At 49.2% G+C, this 21,899-nt stretch overlaps 6 non-coding genes across 6 annotated transcripts; all 6 read left to right on the forward strand.

The window, feature by feature from the left end:
* Positions 1-1,694: 1,694 nt before the first annotated feature.
* Positions 1,695-1,768, forward strand: Trnaa-agc (transfer RNA alanine (anticodon AGC)). Its single transcript has one exon. It is a non-coding gene; the product is annotated as a tRNA-Ala (tRNA).
* Positions 1,769-5,009: 3,241 nt separating this feature from the next.
* Trnaa-agc (transfer RNA alanine (anticodon AGC)) lies at positions 5,010-5,083 on the forward strand. Its single transcript has one exon. It is a non-coding gene; the product is annotated as a tRNA-Ala (tRNA).
* Positions 5,084-9,738: 4,655 nt separating this feature from the next.
* Trnaa-agc (transfer RNA alanine (anticodon AGC)) lies at positions 9,739-9,812 on the forward strand. Its single transcript has one exon. It is a non-coding gene; the product is annotated as a tRNA-Ala (tRNA).
* Positions 9,813-11,316: 1,504 nt separating this feature from the next.
* Trnaa-agc (transfer RNA alanine (anticodon AGC)) lies at positions 11,317-11,390 on the forward strand. Its single transcript has one exon. It is a non-coding gene; the product is annotated as a tRNA-Ala (tRNA).
* Positions 11,391-14,472: 3,082 nt separating this feature from the next.
* Positions 14,473-14,546, forward strand: Trnaa-agc (transfer RNA alanine (anticodon AGC)). The gene has a single exon. It is a non-coding gene; the product is annotated as a tRNA-Ala (tRNA).
* Positions 14,547-17,629: 3,083 nt separating this feature from the next.
* Positions 17,630-17,703, forward strand: Trnaa-agc (transfer RNA alanine (anticodon AGC)). The gene has a single exon. It is a non-coding gene; the product is annotated as a tRNA-Ala (tRNA).
* The last annotated feature ends 4,196 nt before the right edge of the window (positions 17,704-21,899 follow it).

Consider the following 21,899-nt stretch of genomic DNA (forward strand, 5'->3'; position numbering starts at 1 on the left):
AACCTGAAAGACACCCTCACTGATACATAGAGAGTAGTGTTTGTCTGCGGAATAATGGGGGTGCAAGGGTCTGTGACGTTGATATGACTGTATGTAGCACTACTAGTTATCGGGGTTGTGGGTGTAGCTCAGATGGTAGAGCGCTCGCTTAGCGTGCGAGAGGTACTGGGATCGATACCCAGCGCCTCCAGAATTTTTAACACACCTACATGCGCACCTTGCCATGCAAGTGGAATAATTCCCAACCGGCAGAGGTGTGTAGGCAGATACAAGCGAACGATTAGCATCCACAATTGGCGAGCGTGCTTTTATTCGTGCGCAGGAAGCACCCTCCCCCCACACCTACACTTAATTTAGAAACGGTACAAATGTTCCCATAAGATTCTCAAGCCTACGTCGGAAAGATCTGCCTTGCGCCGATTTCACGTAAATCCCACTGCACGTTCCCATTCTTTGCGTGCAGTCGGCTGCTACTGGTGTTGCTGGTTGTGACTGCTGATAACAGATGCCGTAGCAATCAATTCATGGAGTGAGTTGTATGTTTTGCGATAGTCTGTCTCTGACAAGGAAGCACAGGTGATATAGGTGCGAACACAGGAAGCTTGCAGCCCCTCTCTGCCTGCAGGCACAGAGCAGCCACACTAGAAGAGCGGCCTAAGCCGTAGGCGAAATGTGCTCATTCGCTTTGGCGCGACGTCGAACTGTAAATAAGGCTGTCACTAGCGTGAGCGTCGTGTAAAGTCGGAAAAGTCATCTGCATGGATGATTGCCAAGTTTGGGGAGCGTTTCGTAGTACGATCAGTGCAATGGAGACGCGGAAACTTGTTGTGTCCCAGTGTTTTGCAGTTGGACGACAAGAGATTTACACAGTAGCAAAGAGCGAGGCACTGAGTTGGCATGAACAATGGAGAGCACAATGGGGCTCGAGATGTGCTTGTTACCTCAGGTGCTGTGTGATTGTCGACAAGGAGTGAAATGGACCAATTTGTGACCGCCCTTTCAATTTAAGACGTTCAAAACAGACGGAATTTGCATTCGTAATACCAGAGCATCGAAACTACTTGGAACTCTTGTGTATATGAACGTGTCCGCGCCTTTGTATTCTGGTACCTTCGCCGCTACAAACCAACCAACCATCGTGTCCGTGCACATCAGAGTCGCAAAGATTGGAGAATAGCCAGGTTTGGTCGTGTGTGTAGCTGTAGCTCAGTTGGCAGATCGTTCGCTTAGCGTGTGAACGGTCTTGGGTTCAAGCCCCGACTCCTCCATGTTTTGTGGTCAGTGCATGGTAAGTGTTGGTCGCGGCGAACATAAACGCACGCAAGAAGTTGCAAAACCAGCGTCACAGACTGATATGATGTATACTGTCATAAGGAGAGCAAGATGTAAGTGTGGGGACCGGCTGTTATCGTGGTGTCATCAAGTGCAGATCTGTCTTAGGTATCACGGCTCAACGTCATTGAAGTCTAGAGGTGGACAACACGTTCGTCTTACTCAGAGCGGTGTCTGAACTCTATTTTCGACGTTATGGGTGCCACTTTCATTGTGGCCAACTACGATTCGATACAGAATGCACGAAACCTGAAAGACACCCTCACAGATACATAGAGAGTAGTGTTTGTCTGCGGAATAATGGGAGTGCAAGGGTCTGTGACGTTGATATGACTGTATGTAGCACTACTAGTTATCTGGGAGGTGGGCGTAGCTCAGATGGTAGAGCGCTCGCTTAGCGTGCGAGAGGTGCTGGGATCGATACCCGGCGCCTCCAGAATTTTTAACACACCTACATGCGCACCTTGCCATGCAAGTGGAATAATTCCCAACCGGCAGAGGTGTGTAGGCAGATACAAGCGAACGATTAGCATCCACAATTGGCGAGCGTGCTTTTATTCTTGCGCAGGAAGAACCCTCCTCCCACACCTACACTTAATTTAGAAACAGTACAAATGTTCCCATAAGATTCTCAAGCCTACGTCGGAAAGATCTGCCTTGCGCCGATTTCACGTAAATCCCACTGCACGTTCCCATTCTTTGCGTGCAGTCGGCTGCTACTGGTGTTGCTGGTTGTGACTGCTGATAACAGATGCCGTAGCAATCAATTCATGGAGTGAGTTGTATGTTTTGCAATAGTCTGTCTCTGACAAGGAAGAACAGGTGATATAGTTGCGAACACAGGAAGCTTGCAGACCCTCGCTGCCTGCAGACACAGAGCAGCCACACTAGAAGAGCGGCCTAAGCCGTAGGCGAAATGTGCTCATTCGCTTTGGCGCGACGTCGACCTGTAAATAAGGCTGTCACTAGCGTGAGCGTTGCGTGAAGTCGGAAAAGTCATCTGCATGGGCGATTGCCAAGTTTGGGGAGCGTTTCGTAGTGCGATCAGTGCAATGGAGACGCGGAAACTTGTTGTGTCCCAGTGTTTTGCAGTTGGACGACAAGAGTTTTACACAGTAGCAAAGAGCGAGGCACTGAGTTGGCATTAACAATGGAGAGCACAATGGGCCTCGAGATGTGCTTGTTACCTCAGGTGCTGTGTGATTGTCGACAAGGAGTGAAATGGACCAATTTGTGACCGCCCTTTCAATTTAAGATGTTCAAAACAGACGGAATTTGCATTCGCAATACCAGAGCATCGAAACTACTTGGAACTCTTGTGTATATGAACGTGTCCGCGCCATTGTATTCTGGTGCCTTCGCCGCTACAAACCAACCAACAATCGTGTCCGTGCACATCAGAGTCGCAAAGAATGGAGAATAGCCAGGCTTCCTCGTGTGTGTAGCTGTAGCTCAGTTGGCAGATCGTTCGCTTAGCGTGTGAACGGTCTCGGGTTCAAGCCACGGCTCCTCCGTGTTTTGTGGTCAGTGCATGGTAAGTGTTGGTCGCGGCGAACATAAACGCACGCAAGAAGTTGCAAAACCAGCGTCACAGACTGATATGATGTATACTGTCATAAGGAGAGCAAGATGTAAGTGTGGGGACCGGCTGTTATCGTGGTGTCATCGAGTGCAGATCTGTCTTAGGTTTCACGGCTTAACGTAATTGAAGTCTAGAGGTGGACAACACGTTCGTCTTACTCAGAGCGGTGTCTGAACTCTATTTTCGACGTTATGGGTGCCACTTTCATTGTGGCCAACTACGATTCGATACAGAATACACGAAACCTGAAAGACACCCTCACTGATACATAGAGAGTAGTGTTTGTCTGCGGAATAATGGGGGTGCAAGGGTCTGTGACGTTGATATGACTGTATGTAGCACTACTAGTTATCGGGGGGGTGGGCGTAGCTCAGATGGTAGAGGGCTCGCTTAGCGTGCGAGAGGTACTGGGATCGATACCCAGCGTCTCCAGAATTTTTAACACACCTACATGCGCACCTTGCCATGCAAGTGGAATAATTCCCAACCGGCAGAGGTGTGTAGGCAGATACAAGCGAACGATTAGCATCCACATGGTAGAGCGCTCGCTTAGCGTGCGAGAGGTACTGGGATCGATACCCAGCGCCTCCAGAATTTTTAACACACCTACATGCGCACCTTGCCATGCAAGTGGAATAATTCCCAACCGGCAGAGGTGTGTAGGCAGATACAAGCGAACGATTAGCATCCACAATTGGCGAGCGTGCTTTTATTCGTGCGCAGGAAGCACCCTCCCCCCACACCTACACTTAATTTAGAAACGGTACAAATGTTCCCATAAGATTCTCAAGCCTACGTCGGAAAGATCTGCCTTGCGCCGATTTCACGTAAATCCCACTGCACGTTCCCATTCTTTGCGTGCAGTCGGCTGCTGCTGGTGTTGCTGGTTGTGACTGCTGATAACAGATGCCGTAGCAATCAATTCATGGAGTGAGTTGTATGTTTTGCGATAGTCTGTCTCTGACAAGGAAGCACAGGTGATATAGGTGCGAACACAGGAAGCTTGCAGCCCCTCGCTGCCTGCAGACACAGAGCAGCCACACTAGAAGAGCGGCCTAAGCCGTAGGCGAAATGTGCTCATTCGCTTTGGCGCGACGTCGAACTGTAAATAAGGCTGTCACTAGCGTGAGCGTTGCGTGAAGTCGGAAAAGTCATCTGCATGGGTGATTGCCAAGTTTGGGGAGCGTTTCGTAGTACGATCAGTGCAATGGAGACGCGGAAACTTGTTGTGTCCCAGTGTTTTGCAGTTGGACGACAAGAGTTTTACACAGTAGCAAAGAGCGAGGCACTGAGTTGGCATGAACAATGGAGAGCACAATGGGGCTCGAGGTGTGCTTGTTACCTCAGGTGCTGTGTGATTGTCGACAAGGAGTGAAATGGACCAATTTGTGACCGCCCTTTCAATTTAAGACGTTCAAAACAGACGGAATTTGCATTCGTAATACCAGAGCATCGAAACTACTTGGAACTCTTGTGTATATGAACGTGTCCGCGCCTTTGTATTCTGGTACCTTCGCCGCTACAAACCAACCAACAATCGTGTCCGTGCACATCAGAGTCGCAAAGAATGGAGAATAGCCAGGCTTCCTCGTGTGTGTAGCTGTAGCTCAGTTGGCAGATCGTTCGCTTAGCGTGTGAACGGTCTCGGGTTCAAGCCACGGCTCCTCCGTGTTTTGTGGTCAGTGCATGGTAAGTGTTGGTCGCGGCGAACATAAACGCACGCAAGAACTTGCAAAACCAGCGTCACAGACTGATATGATGTATACTGTCATAAGGAGAGCAAGATGTAAGTGTGGGGACCGGCTGTTATCGTGGTGTCATCGAGTGCAGATCTGTCTTAGGTATCACGGCTTAACGTCATTGAAGTCTAGAGAAGGGACAACACGTTCGTCTTACTCAGAGCGGTGTCTGAACTCTATTTTTGACGTTATGCGTGCCACTTTCATTGTGGCCAACTACGATTTGATACAGAATGCACGAAACCTGAAAGACACCCTCACTGATACATAGAGAGCAGTGTTTGTCTGCGGAATAATGGGGGTGCAAGGGTCTGTGACGTTGATATGACTGTATGTAGCACTACTAGTTATCGGGGGGTGGGCGTAGCTCAGATGGTAGAGCGCTCGCTTAGCGTGCGAGAGATACTGGGATCGATACCCAGCGCCTCCAGAATTTTTAACACACCTACATGCGCACCTTGCCATGCAAGTGGAATAATTCCCAACCGGCAGAGGTGTGTAGGCAGATACAAGCGAACGATTAGCATCCACAATTGGCGAGCGTGCTTTTATTCGTGCGCAGGAAGCACCCTCCTCCCACACCTACAGTTAATTTAGAAACAGTACAAATGTTCCCATAAGATTCTCAAGCCTACGTCGGAAAGATCTGCCTTGCGCCGATTTCACGTAAATCCCACTGCACGTTCCCATTCTTTGCGTGCAGTCGGCTGCTACTGGTGTTGCTGGTTGTGACTGCTGATAACAGATGCCGTAGCAATCAATTCATGGAGTGAGTTGTATGTTTTGCGATAGTCTGTCTCTGACAAGGAAGCACAAGTGATATAGGTGCGAACACAGGAAGCTTGCAGCCCCTCGCTGCCTGCAGACACAGAGCAGCCACACTAGAAGAGCGGCCTAAGCCGTAGGCGAAATGTGCTCATTCGCTTTGGCGCGACGTCGAACTGTAAATAAGGCTGTCACTAGCGTGAGCGTCGTGCAAAGTCGGAAAAGTCATCTGCATGGGTGATTGCCAAGTTTGCGGAGCGTTTCGTAGTACGATCAGTGCAATGGAGACGCGGAAACTTGTTGTGTCCCAGTGTTTTGCAGTTGCACGACAAGAGTTTTACACAGTAGCAAAGAGCGAGGCACTGAGTTGGCATGAACAATGGAGAGCACAATGGGGCTCGAGATGTGCTTGTTACCTCAGGTGCTGTGTGATTGTCGACAAGGAGTGAAATGGACCAATTTGTGACCGCCCTTTCAATTTAAGGTGTTCAAAACAGACGGAATTTGCATTCGCAATACCAGAGCATCGAAACTACTTGGAACACTTGTGTATATGAACGTGTCCGCGCCATTGTATTCTGGTACCTTCGCCGCTACAAACCAACAAACAATCGTTCAGTGCACATCAGACTCGCAAAGAATGAGAATAGCCAGGCTTGGTCGTGTGTGTAGCTGTAGCTCATTTGGTAGATCGTTCGCTTAGCGTGTGAACGGTCTCGGGTTCAAGCCCCGGCTCCTCCGTGTTTTGTGGTCAGTGCATGGTAAGTGTTGGTCGCGGCGAACATAAACGCACGCAAGAAGTTGCAAAACCAGCATCACAGACTGATATGATGTATACTGTCATAAGGAGAGCAAGATGTAAGTGTGGGGACCGGCTGTTATGGTGGTGTCATCGAGTGCAGATCTGTCTTAGGTATCACGGCTTAACGTCATTGAAGTCTAGAGAAGGGACAACACGTTCGTCTTACTCAGAGCGGTGTCAGAACTCTATTTTCGACGTTATGCGTGGCACATTCATTGTGGCCAACTACGATTCGATACAGAATGCACGAAACCTGAAAGACACCCTCACTGATACATAGAGAGTAGTGTTTGTCTGCGGAATAATGGGAGTGCAAGGGTCTGTGACGTTGATATGACTGTATGTAGCACTACTAGTTATCGGGGGGTGGGCGTAGCTCAGATGGTAGAGCTCTCGCTTAGCGTGCGAGAGGTAATGGGATCGATACCCAGCGCCTCCAGAATTTTTAACACACCTACATGCGCACCTTGCCATGCAAGTGGAATAATTCCCAACCGGCAGAGTTGTGTAGGCAGATACAAGCGAACGATTAGCATCCACAATTGGCGAGCGTGCTTTTATTCGTGCGCAGGAAGCACCCTCCTCCCACACCTACACTTAATTTAGAAACAGTACAAATGTTCCCATAAGATTCTCAAGCCTACGTCGGAAAGATCTGCCTTGCACCGATTTCACGTAAATCCCACTGCACGTTCCCATTCTTTGCGTGCAGTCGGCTGCTACTGGTGTTGCTGGTTGTGACTGCTGATAACAGATGCCGTAGCAATCAATTCATGGAGTGAGTTGTATGTTTTGCGATAGTCTGTCTCTGACAAGGAAGCACAGGTGATATAGGTGCGAACACAGGAAGCTTGCAGCCCCTCGCTGCCTGCGGACACAGAGCAGCCACACTGGAAGAGCGGCCTAAGCCGTAGGCGAAATGTGCTCATTCGCTTTGGCGCGACGTCGAACTGTAAATAAGGCTGTCACTAGCGTGAGCGTTGCGTGAAGTCAGAAAAGTCATCTGCATGGGTGATTGCCAAGTTTGGGGAGCGTTTCGTAGTACGATCAGTGCAATGGAGACGCGGAAACTTGTTGTGTCCCAGTGTTTTGCAGTTGGACGACAAGAGTTTTACACAGTAGCAAAGAGCGAGGCACTGAGTTGGCATGAACAATGGAGAGCACAATTGGGCTCGAGATGTGCTTGTTACCTCAGGTGCTGTGTGATTGTCGACAAGGAGTGAAATGGACCAACTTGTACCGCCCTTTCAATTTAAGACGTTCAAAACAGACGGAATTTGCATTCGTAATACCAGAGCATCGAAACTACTTGGAACTCTTGTGTATATGAACGTGTCCGCGCCTTTGTATTCTGGTACCTTCGCCGCTACAAACCAACCAACCACCGTGTCCGTGCACATCAGAGTCGCAAAGAATGGAGAATAGCCAGGCTTGGTCGTGTGTGTAGCTGTAGCTCAGTTGGCAGATCGTTCGCTTAGCGTGTGAACGGTCTCGGGTTCAAGCCCCGGCTCCTCCGTGTTTTGTGGTCAGTGCATGGTAAGTTTTGGTCGCGGCGAACATAAACGCACGCAAGAAGTTGCAAAACCAGCGTCGCAGACTGATATGATGTATACTGTCATAAGGAGAGCAAGATGTAAGTGTGGGGACCGGCTGTTATCGTGGTGTCATCGAGTGCAGATCTGTCTTAGGTATCACGGCTTAACGTCATTGAAGTCTAGAGAAGGGACAACACGTTCGTCTTACTCAGAGCGGTGTCTGAACTCTATTTTCGACGTTATGCGTGCCACTTTCATTGTGGCCAACTACGATTCGATACAGAATGCACGAAACCTGAAAGACACCCTCACTGATACATAGAGAGTAGTGTTTGTCTGCGGAATAATGGGAGTGCAAGGGTCTGTGACGTTGATATGACTGTATGTAGCACTACTAGTTATCGGGGGGTGGGCGTAGCTCAGATGGTACAGCGCTCGCTTAGCGTGCGAGAGGTACTGGGATCGATACCCAGCGCCTCCAGAATTTTTATCACACCTACATGCGCACCTTGCCATGCAAGTGGAATAATTCCCAACCGGCAGAGGTGTGTAGGCAGATACAAGCGAACGATTAGCATCCACAATTGGCGATCGTGCTTTTATTTGTGCGCCGGAAGCAACCTCCTCCCACACCTACACTTAATTTAGAAACAGTACAAATGTTCCCATAAGATTCTCAAGCCTACGTCGGAAAGATCTGCCTTGCGCCGATTTCACGTAAATCCCACTGCACGTTCCCATTCTTTGCGTGCAGTCGGCTGCTACTGGTGTTGCTGGTTGTGACTGCTGATAACAGATGCCGTAGCAATCAATTCATGGAGTGAGTTGTATGTTTTGCGATAGTCTGTCTCTGACAAGGAAGCACAAGTGATATAGGTGCGAACACAGGAAGCTTGCAGCCCCTCGCTGCCTGCAGACACAGAGCAGCCACACTAGAAGAGCGGCCTAAGCCGTAGGCGAAATGTGCTCATTCGCTTTGGCGCGACGTCGAACTGTAAATAAGGCTGTCACTAGCGTGAGCGTCGTGCAAAGTCGGAAAAGTCATCTGCATGGGTGATTGCCAAGTTTGCGGAGCGTTTCGTAGTACGATCAGTGCAATGGAGACGCGGAAACTTGTTGTGTCCCAGTGTTTTGCAGTTGCACGACAAGAGTTTTACACAGTAGCAAAGAGCGAGGCACTGAGTTGGCATGAACAATGGAGAGCACAATGGGGCTCGAGATGTGCTTGTTACCTCAGGTGCTGTGTGATTGTCGACAAGGAGTGAAATGGACCAATTTGTGACCGCCCTTTCAATTTAAGGTGTTCAAAACAGACGGAATTTGCATTCGCAATACCAGAGCATCGAAACTACTTGGAACACTTGTGTATATGAACGTGTCCGCGCCATTGTATTCTGGTACCTTCGCCGCTACAAACCAACAAACAATCGTTCAGTGCACATCAGACTCGCAAAGAATGAGAATAGCCAGGCTTGGTCGTGTGTGTAGCTGTAGCTCATTTGGCAGATCGTTCGCTTAGCGTGTGAACGGTCTCGGGTTCAAGCCCCGGCTCCTCCGTGTTTCGTGGTCAGTGCATGGTAAGTGTTGGTCGCGGCGAACATAAAGGGACGCAAGAATTTGCAAAACCAGCGTCACAGACTGATATGATGTATACTGACATAAGGAGAGCAAGATGTAAGTGTGGGAACCGGCTGTTATGGAGGTGTCATCGAGTGCAGATCTGTCTAAGGTATCACGGCTTAAGGTCATTGAAGTCTAGAGAAGGGACAACACGTTCGTCTTACTCAGAGCGGTGTCTGAACTCTATTTTCGAAGTTATGCGTGCCACATTCATTGTGGAAAACTACGATTCGATACAGAATGCACGAAACCTGAAAGACACCCTCACTGATACATAGAGAGTAGTGTTTGTCTGCGGAATAATGGGAGTGCAAGGGTCTGTGACGTTGATATGACTGTAAGTAGCACTACTAGTTATCGGGGGGTGGGCGTAGCTCAGATGGTAGAGCGCTCGCTTAGCGTGCGAGAGGTACTGGGATCGATACCCAGCGCCTCCAGAATTTTTATCACACCTACATGCGCACCTTGCCATGCAAGTGGAAAAATTCCCAACCGGCAGAGGTGTGTAGGCAGATACAAGCGAACGATTAGCATCCACAATTGGCGAGCGTGCTTTTATTCGTGCGCAGGAAGCACCCTCCACCCACACCTACACTTAATTTAGAAACAGTACAAATGTTCCCATAAGATTCTCAAGCCTACGTCGGAAAGATCTGCCTTGCGCCGATTTCACGTAAACCCCACTGCACGTTCCCATTCTTTGCGTGCAGTCGGCTGCTACTGGTGTTGCTGGTTGTGACTGCTGATAACAGATGCCGTAGCAATCAATTCATGGAGTGAGTTGTATGTTTTGCGATAGTCTGTCTCTGACAAGGAAGCACAGGTGATATAGGTGCGAACACAGGAAGCTTGCAGCCCCTCGCTGCCTGCAGACACAGAGCAGCCACACTAGAAGAGCGGCCTAAGCCGTAGGCGAAATGTGCTCATTCGCTTTGGCGCGACGTCGAACTGTGAATAAGTCTGTCACTAGCGTGAGCGTCGTGTAAAGTCGGAAAAGTCATCTGCATGGGTGATTGCCAAGTTTGGGGAGCGTTTCGTAGTACGATCAGTGCAGTGGAGACGCGGAAACTTGTTGTGTCCCAGTGTTTTGCAGTTGGACGACAAGAGTTTTACACAGTAGCAAAGAGCGAGGCACTGAGTTGGCATGAACAATGGAGAGCACAATGGGGCTCGAGATGTGCTTGTTACCTCAGGTGCTGTGTGATTGTCGACAAGGAGTGAAATGGACCAATTTGTGACCGCCCTTTCAATTGAAGACGTTAAAAACAGACGGAATTTGCATTCGTAATACCACAGCATCGAAACTACTTGGGACTCTTGTGTATATGAACGTGTCCGCGCCTTTGTATTCTGGTACCTTCGCCGCTACAAACCAACCAACCATCGTGTCCGTGCACATCAGAGTCGCAAAGAATGGAGAATAGCCAGGCTTGGTCGTGTGTGTAGCTGTAGCTCAGTTGGTAGATCGTTCGCTTAGCGTGTGAACGGTCTCGGGTTCAAGCCCCGGCTCCTCCGTGTTTTGTGGTCAGTGCATGGTAAGTGTTGGTCGCGGCGAACATAAACGCACGCAAGAAGTTGCAAAACCAGCGTCACAGACTGATATGATGTATACTGTCATAAGGAGAGCAAGATGTAAGTGTGGGGACCGGCTGTTATCGTGGTGTCATCGAGTGCAGATCTGTCTTAGGTATCACGGCTTAACATCATTGAAGTCTAGAGAAGGGACAACACGTTCGTCTTACTCAGAGCGGTGTCTGAACTCTATTTTCGACGTTATGCGTGCCACATTCATTGTGGAAAACTACGATTCGATACAGAATGCACGAAACCTGAAAGACACCCTCACTGATACATAGAGAGTAGTGTTTGTCTGCGGAATAATGGGAGTGCAAGGGTCTGTGACGTTGATATGACTGTATGTAGTACTACTAGTTATCGGGGGGTGGGCGTAGCTCAGATGGTAGAGCGCTCGCTTAGCGTGCGAGAGGTACTGGGATCGATACCCAGCGCCTCCAGAATTTTTATCACACCTACATGCGCACCTTGCCATGCAAGTGGAATAATTCCCAACCGGCAGAGGTGTGTAGGCAGATACAAGCGAACGATTAGCATCCACAATTGGCGAGCGTGCTTTTATTTGTGCACCGGAAGCAACCTCCTCCCACACCTACACTTAATTTAGAAACAGTACAAATGTTCCCATAAGATTCTCAAGCCTACGTCGGAAAGATCTGCCTTGCGCCGATTTCACGTAAATCCCACTGCACGTTCCCATTCTTTGCGTGCAGTCGGCTGCTACTGGTGTTGCTGGTTGTGACTGCTGATAACAGATGCCGTAGCAATCAATTCATGGAGTGAGTTGTATGTTTTGCGATAGTCTGTCTCTGACAAGGAAGCACAGGTGATATAGGTGCGAACACAGGAAGCTTGCAGCCCCTCGCTGCCTGCAGACACAGAGCAGCCACACTAGAAGAGCGGCCTAAGCCGTAGGCGAAATGTGCTCATTCGCTTTGGCGCGACGTCGAACTGTAAATAAGGCTGTCAGTAGCGTGAGCGTTGCGTGAAGTCGGAAAAGTCATCTGCATGGGTGATTGCCAAGTTTGGGGAGCGTTTCGTAGTACGATCAGTGCAATGGAGACGCGGAAAATTGTTGTGTCCCAGTGTTTTGCAGTTGGACGACAAGAGTTTTACACAGTAGCAAAGAGCGAGGCATTGAGTTGGCATGAACAATGGAGAGCACAATGGGGCTCGAGATGTGCTTGTTACCTCAGGTGCTGTGTGATTGTCGACAAGGAGTGAAATGGACCAATTTGTGACCGCCCTTTCAATTTAAGACGTTCAAAACAGACGGAATTTGCATTCGTAATACCAGAGCATCGAAACTACTTGGAACTCTTGTGTATATGAACGTGTCCGCGCCTTTGTATTCTGGTACCTTCGCCGCTACAAACCAACCAACCATCGTGTCCGTGCACATCAGAGTCGCAAAGAATGGAGAATAACCAGGCTTGGTCGTGTGTGTAGCTGTAGCTCAGTTGGCAGATCGTTCGCTTAGCGTGTGAACGGTCTCGGGTTCAAGCCCCGGCTCCTCCTTGTTTTGTGGTCAGTGCATGGTAAGTGTTGGTCGCGGCGAACATAAACGCACGCAAGAAGTTGCAAAACCAGCGTCACAGACTGATATGATGTATACTGTCATAAGGAGAGCAAGATGTAAGTGTGGGGACCGGCTGTTATCGTGGTGTCATCGAGTGCAGATCTGTCTTAGGTATCACGGCTTAAGGTCATTGAAGTCTAGAGAAGGGACAACACGTTCGTCTTACTCAGAGCGGTGTCTGAACTCTATTTTCGAAGTTATGCGTGCCACATTCATTGTGGAAAACTACGATTCGATACAGAATGCACGAAACCTGAAAGACACCCTCACTGATACATAGAGAGTAGTGTTTGTCTGCGGAATAATGGGAGTGCAAGGGTCTGTGACGTTGATATGACTGTATGTAGCACTACTAGTTATCGGGGGGTAGGCGTAGATCAGATGGTAGAGCGCTCGCTTAGCGTGCGAGAGGTACTGGGATCGATACCCAGCGCCTCCAGAATTTTTATCACACCTACATGCGCACCTTGCCATGCAAGTGGAATAATTCCCAACCGGCAGAGGTGTGTAGGCAGATACAAGCGAACGATTAGCATCCACAATTGGCGAGCGTGCTTTTATTCGTGCGCAGGAAGCACACTCCTCCCACACCTACACTTAATTTAGAAGCAGTACAAATGTTCCCATAAGATTCTCAAGCCTACGTCGGAAAGATCTGCCTTGCGCCGATTTCACGTAAACCCCACTGCACGTTCCCATTCTTTGCGTGCAGTCGGCTGCTACTGGTGTTGCTGGTTGTGACTGCTGATAACAGATGCCGTAGCAATCAATTCATGGAGTGAGTTGTATGTTTTGCGATAGTCTGTCTCTGACAAGGAAGCACAGGTGATATAGGTGCGAACACAGGAAGCTTGCAGCCCCTCGCTGCCTGCAGACACAGAGCAGCCACACTAGAAGAGCGGCCTAAGCCGTAGGCGAAATGTGCTCATTCGCTTTGGCGCGACGTCGAACTGTAAATAAGGCTGTCACTAGCGTGAGCGTTGCGTGAAGTCGGAAAAGTCATCTGCATGGGTGATTGCCAAGTTTGGGGAGCGTTTCGTAGTACGATCAGTGCAATGGAGACGCGGAAACTTGTTGTGTCCCAGCGTTTTGCAGTTGGACGACAAGAGTTTTACACAGTAGCAAAGAGCGAGGCACTGAGTTGGCATGAACAATGGAGAGCACAATGGGGCTCGAGATGTGCTTGTTACCTCAGGTGCTGTGTGATTGTCGACAAGGAGTGAAATGGACCAATTTGTGACCGCCCTTTCAATTGAAGACGTTAAAAACAGACGGAATTTGCATTCGTAATACCACAGCATCGAAACTACTTGGGACTCTTGTGTATATGAACGTGTCCGCGCCTTTGTATTCTGGTACCTTCGCCGCTACAAACCAACCAACCATCGTGTCCGTGCACATCAGAGTCGCAAAGAATGGAGAATAGCCAGGCTTGGTCGTGTGTGTAGCTGTAGCTCAGTTGGTAGATCGTTCGCTTAGCGTGTGAACGGTCTCGGGTTCAAGCCCCGGCTCCTCCGTGTTTTGTGGTCAGTGCATGGTAAGTGTTGGTCGCGGCGAACATAAACGCACGCAAGAAGTTGCAAAACCAGCGTCACAGACTGATATGATGTATACTGTCATAAGGAGAGCAAGATGTAAGTGTGGGGACCGGCTGTTATCGTGGTGTCATCGAGTGCAGATCTGTCTTAGGTATCACGGCTTAACATCATTGAAGTCTAGAGAAGGGACAACACGTTCGTCTTACTCAGAGCGGTGTCTGAACTCTATTTTCGACGTTATGCGTGCCACATTCATTGTGGAAAACTACGATTCGATACAGAATGCACGAAACCTGAAAGACACCCTCACTGATACATAGAGAGTAGTGTTTGTCTGCGGAATAATGGGAGTGCAAGGGTCTGTGACGTTGATATGACTGTATGTAGTACTACTAGTTATCGGGGGGTGGGCGTAGCTCAGATGGTAGAGCGCTCGCTTAGCGTGCGAGAGGTACTGGGATCGATACCCAGCGCCTCCAGAATTTTTATCACACCTACATGCGCACCTTGCCATGCAAGTGGAATAATTCCCAACCGGCAGAGGTGTGTAGGCAGATACAAGCGAACGATTAGCATCCACAATTGGCGAGCGTGCTTTTATTTGTGCACCGGAAGCAACCTCCTCCCACACCTACACTTAATTTAGAAACAGTACAAATGTTCCCATAAGATTCTCAAGCCTACGTCGGAAAGATCTGCCTTGCGCCGATTTCACGTAAATCCCACTGCACGTTCCCATTCTTTGCGTGCAGTCGGCTGCTACTGGTGTTGCTGGTTGTGACTGCTGATAACAGATGCCGTAGCAATCAATTCATGGAGTGAGTTGTATGTTTTGCGATAGTCTGTCTCTGACAAGGAAGCACAGGTGATATAGGTGCGAACACAGGAAGCTTGCAGCCCCTCGCTGCCTGCAGACACAGAGCAGCCACACTAGAAGAGCGGCCTAAGCCGTAGGCGAAATGTGCTCATTCGCTTTGGCGCGACGTCGAACTGTAAATAAGGCTGTCAGTAGCGTGAGCGTTGCGTGAAGTCGGAAAAGTCATCTGCATGGGTGATTGCCAAGTTTGGGGAGCGTTTCGTAGTACGATCAGTGCAATGGAGACGCGGAAAATTGTTGTGTCCCAGTGTTTTGCAGTTGGACGACAAGAGTTTTACACAGTAGCAAAGAGCGAGGCATTGAGTTGGCATGAACAATGGAGAGCACAATGGGGCTCGAGATGTGCTTGTTACCTCAGGTGCTGTGTGATTGTCGACAAGGAGTGAAATGGACCAATTTGTGACCGCCCTTTCAATTTAAGACGTTCAAAACAGACGGAATTTGCATTCGTAATACCAGAGCATCGAAACTACTTGGAACTCTTGTGTATATGAACGTGTCCGCGCCTTTGTATTCTGGTACCTTCGCCGCTACAAACCAACCAACCATCGTGTCCGTGCACATCAGAGTCGCAAAGAATGGAGAATAACCAGGCTTGGTCGTGTGTGTAGCTGTAGCTCAGTTGGCAGATCGTTCGCTTAGCGTGTGAACGGTCTCGGGTTCAAGCCCCGGCTCCTCCTTGTTTTGTGGTCAGTGCATGGTAAGTGTTGGTCGCGGCGAACATAAACGCACGCAAGAAGTTGCAAAACCAGCGTCACAGACTGATATGATGTATACTGTCATAAGGAGAGCAAGATGTAAGTGTGGGGACCGGCTGTTATCGTGGTGTCATCGAGTGCAGATCTGTCTTAGGTATCACGGCTTAAGGTCATTGAAGTCTAGAGAAGGGACAACACGTTCGTCTTACTCAGAGCGGTGTCTGAACTCTATTTTCGAAGTTATGCGTGCCACATTCATTGTGGAAAACTACGATTCGATACAGAATGCACGAAACCTGAAAGACACCCTCACTGATACATAGAGAGTAGTGTTTGTCTGCGGAATAATGGGAGTGCAAGGGTCTGTGACGTTGATATGACTGTATGTAGCACTACTAGTTATCGGGGGGTAGGCGTAGATCAGATGGTAGAGCGCTCGCTTAGCGTGCGAGAGGTACTGGGATCGATACCCAGCGCCTCCAGAATTTTTATCACACCTACATGCGCACCTTGCCATGCAAGTGGAATAATTCCCAACCGGCAGAGGTGTGTAGGCAGATACAAGCGAACGATTAGCATCCACAATTGGCGAGCGTGCTTTTATTCGTGCGCAGGAAGCACACTCCTCCCACACCTACACTTAATTTAGAAGCAGTACAAATGTTCCCATAAGATTCTCAAGCCTACGTCGGAAAGATCTGCCTTGCGCCGATTTCACGTAAACCCCACTGCACGTTCCCATTCTTTGCGTGCAGTCGGCTGCTACTGGTGTTGCTGGTTGTGACTGCTGATAACAGATGCCGTAGCAATCAATTCATGGAGTGAGTTGTATGTTTTGCGATAGTCTGTCTCTGACAAGGAAGCACAGGTGATATAGGTGCGAACACAGGAAGCTTGCAGCCCCTCGCTGCCTGCAGACACAGAGCAGCCACACTAGAAGAGCGGCCTAAGCCGTAGGCGAAATGTGCTCATTCGCTTTGGCGCGACGTCGAACTGTAAATAAGGCTGTCACTAGCGTGAGCGTCGTGTAAAGTCGGAAAAGTCATCTGCATGGGTGATTGCCAAGTTTGGGGAGCGTTTCGTAGTACGATCAGTGCAATGGAGACGCGGAAACTTGTTGTGTCCCAGTGTTTTGCAGTTGGACGACAAGAGTTTTACACAGTAGCAAAGAGCGAGGCACTGAGTTGGCATGAACAATGGAGAGCACAATGGGGCTCGAGATGTGCTTGTTACCTCAGGTGCTGTGTGATTGTCGACAAGGAGTGAAATGGACCAATTTGTGACCGCCCTTTCAATTTAAGACGTTCAAAACAGACGGAATTTGCATTCGTAATACCAGAGCATCGAAACTACTTGGAACTCTTGTGTATATGAACGTGTCCGCGCCTTTGTATTCTGGTACCTTCGCCGCTACAAACCAACCAACCACCGTGTCCGTGCACATCAGAGTCGCAAAGAATGGAGAATAGCCAGGCTTGGTCGTGTGTGTAGCTGTAGCTCAGTTGGCAGATCGTTCGCTTAGCGTGTGAACGGTCTCGGGTTCAAGCCCCGGCTCCTCCGTGTTTTGTGGTCAGTGCATGGTAAGTTTTGGTCGCGGCGAACATAAACGCACGCAAGAAGTTGCAAAACCAGCGTCGCAGACTGATATGATGTATACTGTCATAAGGAGAGCAAGATGTAAGTGTGGGGACCGGCTGTTATCGTGGTGTCATCGAGTGCAGATCTGTCTTAGGTATCACGGCTTAACGTCATTGAAGTCTAGAGAAGGGACAACACGTTCGTCTTACTCAGAGCGGTGTCTGAACTCTATTTTCGACGTTATGCGTGCCACTTTCATTGTGGCCAACTACGATTCGATACAGAATGCACGAAACCTGAAAGACACCCTCACTGATACATAGAGTGTAGCGTTTGTCTGCGGAATAATGGGAGTGCAAGGGTCTGTGACGTTGATATGACTGTATGTAGCACTACTAGTTATCGGGGGGGTGGGCGTAGCTCAGATGGTAGAGCGCTCGCTTAGCGTGCGAGAGGTACTGGGATCGATACCCAGCGCCTCCAGAATTTTTATCACACCTACATGCGCACCTTGCCATGCAAGTGGAATAATTCCCAACCGGCAGAGGTGTGTAGGCAGATACAAGCGAAGGATTAGCATCCACAATTGGCGAGCGTGCTTTTATTCGTGCGCAGGAAGCACCCTCCTCCCACACCTACAGTTAATTTAGAAACAGTACAAATGTTCCCATATGATTCTAAAGCCTAAGTCGGAAAGATCTGCCTTGCGCCGATTTCACGTAAATCCCACTGCACGTTCCCATTCTTTGCGTGCAGTCGGCTGCTACTGGTGTTGCTGGTTGTGACTGCTGATAACAGATGCCGTAGCAATCAATTCATGGAGTGAGTTGTATGTTTTGCGATAGTCTGTCTCTGACAAGGAAGCACAGGTGATATAGGTGCGAACACAGGAAGCTTGCAGCCCCTCGCTGCCTGCAGACACAGAGCAGCCACACTAGAAGAGCGGCCTAAGCCGTAGGCGAAATGTGCTCATTCGCTTTGGCGCGACGTCGAACTGTAAATAAGGCTGTCACTAGCGTGAGCGTTGCGTGAAGTCGGAAAAGTCATCTGCATGGGTGATTGCCAAGTTTGGGGAGCGTTTCGTAGTACGATCAGTGCAATGGAGACGCGGAAACTTGTTGTGTCCCAGCGTTTTGCAGTTGGACGACAAGAGTTTTACACAGTAGCAAAGAGCGAGGCACTGAGTTGGCATGAACAATGGAGAGCACAATGGGGCTCGAGATGTGCTTGTTACCTCAGGTGCTGTGTGATTGTCGACAAGGAGTGAAATGGACCAATTTGTGACCGCCCTTTCAATTTAAGACGTTCAAAACAGACGGAATTTGCATTCGTAATACCAGAGCATCGAAACTACTTGGAACTCTTGTGTATATGAACGTGTCCGCGATTTTGTATTCTGGTACCTTCGCCGCTACAAACCAACCAACCATCGTGTCCGTGCACATCAGAGTCGCAAAGAATGGAGAATAGCCAGGCTTGGTCGTGTGTGTAGCTGTAGCTCAGTTGGCAGATCGTTCGGTTAGCGTGTGAACGGTCTCGGGTTCAAGCCCCGGCTCCTCCGTGTTTTGTGGTCAGTGCATGGTAAGTGTTGGTCGCGGCGAACACAAACACACGCAAGAAGTTGCAAAACCAGCGTCACAGACTGATATGATGTATACTGTCATAAGGAGAGCAAGATGTAAGTGTGGGGACTGGCTGTTATCGTGGTGTCATCGAGTGCAGATCTGTCTTAGGTATCACGGCTTAACGTTATTGAAGTCTAGAGAAGGGACAACACGTTCGTCTTACTCAGAGCGGTGTCTGAACTCTATTTTCGACGTTATGCGTGGCACATTCATTGTGGCCAAATACGATTCGATACAGAATGCACGAAACCTGAAAGACACCCTCACTGATACATAGAGAGTGGTGTTTGTCTGCGGAATAATGGGAGGTCAAGGGTCTGTGACGTTGATATTACTGTATGTAGCACTACTAGTTATCGGGGGGTTGGGCGTAGCTCAGATGGTAGAGCGCTCGCTTAGCGTGCGAGAGGTACTGGGATCGATACCCAGCACCTCCAGAATTTTTAACACACCTACATGCGCACCTTGCCATGCAAGTGGAATAATTCCCAACCGGCAGAGGTGTGTAGGCAGATACAAGCGAACGATTAGCATCCACAATTGGCGAGCGTGCTTTTATTTGTGCGCCGGAAGCAACCTCCTCCCACACCTACACTTAATTTAGAAACAGTACAAATGTTCCCATAAGATTCTCAAGCCTACGTCGGAAAGATCTGCCTTGCGCCGATTTCACGTAAATCCCACTGCACGTTCCCATTCTTTGCGTGCAGTCGGCTGCTACTGGTGTTGCTGGTTGTGACTGCTGATAACAGATGCCGTAGCAATCAATTCATGGAGTGAGTTGTATGTTTTGCGATAGTCTGTCTCTGACAAGGAAGCACAGGTGATATAGGTGCGAACACAGGAAGCTTGCAGCCCCTCGCTGCCTGCAGACACAGGGCAGCCACACTAGAAGAGCGGCCTAAGCCGTAGGCGAAATGTGCTCATTCGCTTTGGCGCGACGTCGAACTGTAAATAAGGCTGTCACTAGCGTGAGCGTTGCGTGAAGTCGGAAAAGTCATCTGCATGGGTGATTGCCAAGTTTGGGGAGCGTTTCGTAGTACGATCAGTGCAATGGAGACGCGGAAACTTGTTGTGTCCCAGTGTTTTGCAGTTGGACGACAAGAGTTTTACACAGTAGCAAAGAGCGAGGCACTGAGTTGGCATGAACAATGGAGAGCACAATGGGGCTCGAGATGTGCTTGTTACCTCAGGTGCTGTGTGATTATCGACAAGGAGTGAAATGGACCAATTTGTGACCGCCCTTTCAATTTAAGACGTTCAAAACAGACGGAATTTGCATTCGTAATACCAGAGCATCGAAACTACTTGGAACTCTTGTGTATATGAACGTGTCCGCGCCTTTGTATTCTGGTACCTTCGCCGCTACAAACCAACCAACCATCGTATCCGTGCACATCAGAGTCGCAAAGAATGGAGAATAGCCAGGCTTGGTCGTGTGTGTAGCTGTAGCTCAGTTGGCAGATCGTTCGCTTAGCGTGTGAACGGTCTCGGGTTCAAGCCCCGGCTCCTCCGTGATTTGTGGTCAGTGCATGGTAAGTGTTGGTCGCGGCGAACATAAACGCACGCAAGAAGTTGCAAAACCAGCGTCACAGACTGATATGATGTATACTGTCATAAGGAGAGCAAGATGTAAGTGTGGGGACCGGCTGTTATCGTGGTGTCATCGAGTGCAGATCTGTCTTAGGTATCACGGCTTAACGTCATTGAAGTCTAGAGAAGGGACAACACGTTCGTCTTACTCAGAGCGGTGTCTGAACTCTATTTTCGACGTTATGCGTGCCACATTAATTGTGGAAAACTACGATTCGATACAGAATGCACGAAACCTGAAAGACACCCTCACTGATACATAGAGAGTAGTGTTTGTCTGCGGAATAATGGGAGTGCAAGGGTCTGTGACGTTGATATGACTGTATGTAGCACTACTAGTTATCGGGGGGTGGGCGTAGCTCAGATGGTACAGCGCTCGCTTAGCGTGCGAGAGGTACTGGGATCGATACCCAGCACCTCCAGAATTTTTATCACACCTACATGCGCACCTTGCCATGCAAGTGGAATAATTCCCAACCGGCAGAGGTGTGTAGGCAGATACAAGCGAACGATTAGCATCCACAATTGGCGAGCGTGCTTTTATTTGTGCACCGGAAGCAACCTCCTCCCACACCTACACTTAATTTAGAAACAGTACAAATGTTCCCATAAGATTCTCAAGCCTACGTCGGAAAGATCTGCCTTGCGCCGATTTCACGTAAATCCCACTGCACGTTCCCATTCTTTGCGTGCAGTCGGCTGCTACTGGTGTTGCTGGTTGTGACTGCTGATAACAGATGCCGTAGCAATCAATTCATGGAGTGAGTTGTATGTTTTGCGATAGTCTGTCTCTGACAAGGAAGCACAGGTGATATAGGTGCGAACACAGGAAGCTTGCAGCCCCTCGCTGCCTGCAGACACAGGGCAGCCACACTAGAAGAGCGGCCTAAGCCGTAGGCGAAATGTGCTCATTCGCTTTGGCGCGACGTCGAACTGTAAATAAGGCTGTCACTAGCGTGAGCGTCGTGTAAAGTCGGAAAAGTCATCTGCATGGGTGACTGCCAAGTTTGGGGAGCGTTTCGTAGTACGATCAGTGCAATGGAGACGCGGAAACTTGTTGTGTCCCAGTGTTTTGCAGTTGGACGACAAGAGTTTTACACAGTAGCAAAGAGCGAGTCACTGAGTTGGCATGAACAATGGAGAGCACAATGGGGCTCGAGATGTGCTTGTTACCTCAGGTGCTGTGTGATTATCGACAAGGAGTGAAATGGACCAATTTGTGACCGCCCTTTCAATTTAAGACGTTCAAAACAGACGGAATTTGCATTCGTAATACCAGAGCATCGAAACTACTTGGAACTCTTGTGTATATGAACGTGTCCGCGCCTTTGTATTCTGGTACCTTCGCCGCTACAAACCAACCAACCACCGTGTCCGTGCACATCAGAGTCGCAAAGAATGGAGAATAGCCAGGCTTGGTCGTGTGTGTAGCTGTAGCTCAGTTGGCAGATCGTTCGCTTA

This window comes from Schistocerca gregaria, chromosome 11 (assembly GCF_023897955.1).
Source record: "Schistocerca gregaria isolate iqSchGreg1 chromosome 11, iqSchGreg1.2, whole genome shotgun sequence".
Taxonomy (NCBI): domain Eukaryota; kingdom Metazoa; phylum Arthropoda; class Insecta; order Orthoptera; family Acrididae; genus Schistocerca; species Schistocerca gregaria.